General features: G+C 30.6%; 1 pseudogene; it reads right to left on the bottom strand.

The window, feature by feature from the left end:
- Positions 1-232: 232 nt before the first annotated feature.
- LOC127718737 (uncharacterized) lies at positions 233-2190 on the bottom strand (annotated as a pseudogene).
- Positions 2191-5919: the final 3729 nt, after the last annotated feature.

Raw genomic sequence — 5919 nt, 5'->3', positions numbered from 1 at the left:
CCTGCAAAATTAAATAATAATATACAGCAAAATGTTTTATAGATTGTAAAATATTGGTATTGTCAATGTTATTTCTGAAATATTTATATCGTTGAAGACATTTTACAATTATATGTATGATGACAGTAAGTGGTATTGTTTTGTTTTTCGGCTCATTTGATAATTATCTATGCTTTCTATTAGCACTCTGGCTTCCTCCACCTCTGAAACTGATCACCACAATATAATTTCATTATTCACTAAAACTGGTTCCCTAAAATTAAGGAAAACCTTATTCAATTAATTTATCTTTTGTATAACCTTTATCCCCTTCATACACCAAACATGAGTATATTTGAATAAATTAATATTGATGTACATCCATATAACATGAATGCACTTAATCATACATAAAAAAACAACATGCAACCCATACTGTGACTATCAATACACCATTTATAATCCCAAGTAATTGTTAATATTATCAGCATGCAGGTCTGATATAATTAGTTGAACTTCAGGTTTCACATTAATGATTTACATTATATGAATCTTATTCTTGGAAAATAGAGTATGGTATAATTTTTAATGTGTCCCTGGGGATTTTAATGTGTGATAAGATCATTTCATAAAGGAAGTTATACATAAAATTGAGAATGGAAATGGGGAATGTGTCAAAGAGACAACAACCCGACCATAGAGCAGACAACAGCCGAAGGCCACCAATGGGTCTTCAATGCAGCGAGAAACTCCCGCATCCGGAGGCGTCCTTCAGCTGGCCCCTAAACCAATTTGTATACTAGTTCAGTGATAATGGACGTCATACTAAACTCCAAATTATACACAAGAAACTAAAATTCAAAATGATACAAGACTAACAAAGGCCAGAGGCTCCTGACTTGGGACAGGCGCAAAAAATGCGGCGGGGTTAAACATGTTTTTTGAGATCTCAACCCTCCCCCTATACCTCTAGCCAATGTAGAAAAAAACAAACGTACAACAGTATGATTTAGAGATAGTGACAAATAGTAAGATGGGTTTGCTGAAAAGGTTTCAGAAGAGAAACAAATCTGGGAATGTTTTGTGAAATATATTAGTTGAACAGAGCTATTAGTCATCCAATTATGAACTATCATTATAACCTCGAATACGCCTCCATCATAAGAATAAATTCTTCCTTTCCATTGTTCGTCTTGTCCATTGTCTGTTCATGTATGAGTGAAGCATTTTCCTACCAGAAGTTCGGGTTTCATAAATATATCTTCTTTTGTGATGGTTGTGGATGGCGTATGAATTTGCTGATTTCTTTTGAATTCTATTAAATTTGAACTTAATTTCAATACGTCAAATTGTTTTTCATGACTGCTAAATTGTAAAAGGTGTTTTAGAGCTTGATTCACAGGAAATAGCTTTTACACATAGAAAGTTGGCTTTTAAGTGCTATAATGTGGTCCTTTTTTTGGTGAATTTTGCAAGTTCTTCCTTTATTTTTGATTCAGTGTTCCAAAATTCATTACTTTGAAAGACATCTAGTGCTGTATTCACCTCAACATTAAGTTTGACCTGTCTGTTACGTTCATTAACATGTCTCTGTCTGATTGTTTCAAGAATTTTTTTATTTAAATCTTTTTTTCTACATTTTATATTAGATAAAAATTTAGTATTTTGTTTTCGTGCATTGGCAATTATTTCAGTTGTTTCAACATCAGTTTTGTTATGCAGCCAGGCTGTTATCTGCTCTTTGTTCGGATTGTTGTCTCTTTGACATATTTCCCATTTCCATTCTCAATTTTATTCTTCTGTATTATTATTTTTAAACATAATAACACTTTCCATGGAATAAGTGCTGTAAGTTGGAGCGTGTACAATATAGTTGTTTAGTTTAGCCATTAAACGCTCAACAGAAATGTTATTAGATGGACAGGATTTGCAAATATCTAAAATGTCCTCATTTGGTGTATAATGTATTCCGTTAGGCATTAAATCTTTTAAAAGTTGCATACATTTTACTCTAACATCAATGCAAAATTTAACTATGATATCCTTGGTGAAAGAATCTAAATTACATGGTTTAAATAAACAGGAAAAAATGTCATCATCTGGAAAATCTGGTCCATAAAACTATTTAATACCATTTTCAGTAATAACAAGCTCTGGATTTTCCATACAAATCTCTAAAACTTCCACAAGTCGGTTGTAAATATTACACATTCTTATGCTGTTTCAATTTCTCCACCTGCTTTTTTCCAATATGGTTCGGTAAAAATTTTACAAATTAAACGTAAAGCTCTCAATATAGCTAAAATGTTGTCATTTGACAGTGCACGAACAGTATACAAATTTAGAATACAATTTAAAGTTGATTTTGATGTTTTCAAATAAGTTATTAAATGTTTGTGTAAAAAATATGTTCAAGCTGAATTATAAAATAAATAGTAAATTGATTGCCACGCTATTTCATTATTGGTATGCGGTTTATATTTGACTTTTAATATATGTTGTAGCAAGTTCTGGATCTCCAGTGCCATCTTTAAAAAATAACTTTGAAACACATTTTAATAAAAACGATGTTGAAGACATATTGCCAGATCCATCTATGTTACAGTGTTATCATTTTCTACTTTAACAATCTGTTTGGTACATACATCACTTAATTGCAATAATGGATGGACTGCACATTTAAAATAGTGAGTTTTTGTATTATCATTTTCTTCCTGTATATCAGCAGATATCAATGTGTTTGCTTTGTGCTCTGTAGCACTAAGGTCCGTCATGAAAGATGTAACCTTAGGTAAAATGTTATTTGTTACTTTTTGTAGTTACTTGTATATCGTTGATAATATCATTAGTACATGAAACATATGTTGATGATTTCCAATTTGCAACTTCTCTTACGCCAGCAGTAAATACTTTGTTCACCTGTCAAAAACTATAAACCGACAAAATGTCTACCTTTTTTCATTGTGGCATCTCTTTGCATCGTTAGTTTGTCTAAAGGAGCAAGCTCAACCTTCACGTGATTCCTTGCTACTATTCCTAGCTCGGAAGTTAGTTTTGCTACTGTGGAGATGCTAGGTAGATCATCTAGTGATAAACTAATGTCAGCAAGAGACAGAACTGATATAATTAGTGGTGCTATGTGTTCCAGACCTATCTTTCTGCTACGAAAGCAGTAATATACCTGCCTTAATCGATCAGTAAATGCTTTACCCTGTGTAGTATTTCTACATGTAAACTCCCTTATTTCTTGGTTTACATTTTCCATCTTTTCCTCTGCCTATCACTCTAAATAGTCTATATTTGACTTTAATTCTGATATGATACCTTTCATTGAGTAGCACTGAGTGATTTTATCAACAAGTAATGGTTTTGAAGAGATGTTTTTCTTGATGATATGTTTTTCTTTATATACTTTCAAATCATTTATATTTTTACGCTGACGTTTTTTTTGCAGGTTTAATTTTGAAATATTTAATATGTCTGACTTTATCAATTAACTGCTTAACCTTGTTTGATAAATGCTTTATAGTTGCAGAACAAGAATCACAGCACACACTTTTTTTTTTTTTTTGATTTTGATACATCATCTGATATTATTTCATTAAATTTTCTTTTCAAACTTTGCTTTGGCAGTTTAAAGTTTTGTCTGTAAAATGTTACCAATTTTAATTTATCGCAATTCTTCTTTTTATTTTATTTATAACTTTTTTCACTTTGCCATGAAGACTAATATTGTTTACAGATTATTCAATTTTATTAAGAAGTTTACATATGTATCTACAAACAATGTATATATCTATGTAATTCATCTACCTTTATGAAGACTTCATGTAATATACGGTTTAAAAAAGAATCCATAATGACAGTTCATAAATCAGATTGTTCATGATATTTACCATATATGCTGTCAGAAAAAGTTATTTAAAAATATATATTGTATTAAATAGTGTATAAATATATCACCTCACCACCAACCAAACAATATGAATAGATATAGGACCTAGCTTCTGTCTACAATTTATTACTCATGACGCTCAATACTTCTACCCGTATACCTTTTACTAGAAATTTTTATCAGTTCTTGTTGTCTTAAAATAGCTTTCACACTAACTAGACATTAATAGAAGGAACAAGTAAATGTAAAATACTGTAAATTCAGAAATAAATGCGTGCATTTAATATTGCGAATTACTTTTTACTCATACAAATGTGTGATCTAATAAATGCACTTTTTTAAAATTACTACTGAAATTATGAAATTATGAAAGCCATTTTTTGTTATTGCGAACTATAGATTGTTGCAAGTTCGCATTTATATCAACATCGCAATAATTTCTGAATTTTAAGTAAACTAAATCAATTGCATACCTAATATAGGTTATCGGTCTTGAAACTCACAGTGCTGATTTTCTATTTTCACTTTATAAACTTGTAAAAGAAGAATTATTCACCTTAATTAACAATATACAGTACAAAACACTATTTTTAAGAAGTCTTTGATTCATGAATAATATTATTTGATAAAAAATTTATATTGAGAGTTCAAAAGGATCTATTTCCTTTTTTTGGCTAAAATCAAAATTTGGATCAATAAAATTGAGAATGGAAATGGGGAATATGTCAACGAGACAACAACCCGACCATAGAGCAGAGAACAGCCGAAGGTCTTCAACGCAGCGAGAAAATCCCGCACCCGGAGGCGGGTCTCAGCTGGCGCCTCAATAAAGATGTGTACTAGTTCAGTGAAAATGGACGTCATACTGAACTCCAAAACATATAAATGAACTAAACTTAAAAAACATGCAAGACGAACAAAGGCCAGAGGCTCCTGACTTGGGACAGGCGCAAAAATGCGGCGGGGTTAAAGATGTTCTGTGAGATCTCAACCCTACCCCTATACCTCTAGTGTATGTAGAATAAAGAAACACACAGCAAAACGCACAGTAAAACTCAGTTTAAAAGAAGTCCAATGTATTCTTACAGAAGATAGCATTTGTATTAAGATTGAGTTATCTCCCCTTAACTGCTATCTTCCTAAACAAATATCTTTCTAAACAAGAGAAATCAGCATTATTTTGTGTAACAATGGTCTTTATTTAGTTATACTGTATATGTAAGAATGATACATAAAAAAATGGTAGTTAACAAACCATTTGAATGAAAGTTTTAATGATTGCTTATCAAGATTGAGTTATCTCTTCTTAGTTATATACTTAAAGTGATAAAGTGTCTCTGATGGTAACGTTCTTCATAAAGGTTATCTTTTACATTAGAAAAAAATATATGCCTACCTTAAACTTCTGAAAAAATTAATGGTCTGTGTCAAGCAACCCAATCTGTATTCATAGCAGTCGTATAAAACTTTCAAAGAATAATATCTGTAAAATAAACAATGTAACTTTAATAGTGACACGAGATAATTTTGTTTATGACAAGAACCCTTGAATGTTGAAGTGTATGATTTGGCAATTTATATGTTAGTCTATTTTTTTGGTCAACAAATCTTGTCCTGAATATGCATGATATATTTGGGACAGTATGTGAATCATGTAACCAATGATCAGATCAATCAATTTTCTTTTGTCTGTATCATAACTGTTTTAGTGAAGTATAATTCTTTTGGTGTTTTAAATACATGTACAAATTATAATTAAGTATTATTATTTTAAAATCTACTTCTAGCATTATCCAGATATGTATTAGGAGGATTATGTGTCATACTAGACGAATTCTAATCAAGAGATTATATGTAAAATATATTATTATTTTTACCTTAGCAGTGAATTTAACTTAGAATAAGTTCTCTTTTAAACAAAAAGAAGTATATGTAAGTTAATGATAATCCTTGTCTTCATAATTAAGTACGAGCATTAGCATTCTTTTACAAACTTAGAATATTGTAAAGTGCTCAAGGCTCAAATGTTCTCTTGATTGGTTGTA

This window comes from Mytilus californianus, unplaced genomic scaffold (genome assembly GCF_021869535.1).
Source record: "Mytilus californianus isolate M0D057914Y unplaced genomic scaffold, xbMytCali1.0.p SCAF_10, whole genome shotgun sequence".
Taxonomy (NCBI): domain Eukaryota; kingdom Metazoa; phylum Mollusca; class Bivalvia; order Mytilida; family Mytilidae; genus Mytilus; species Mytilus californianus.
The sequence above is the reverse complement of the archived record's forward strand: the minus strand, read 5'-3'. Positions and strand labels throughout refer to the sequence as shown.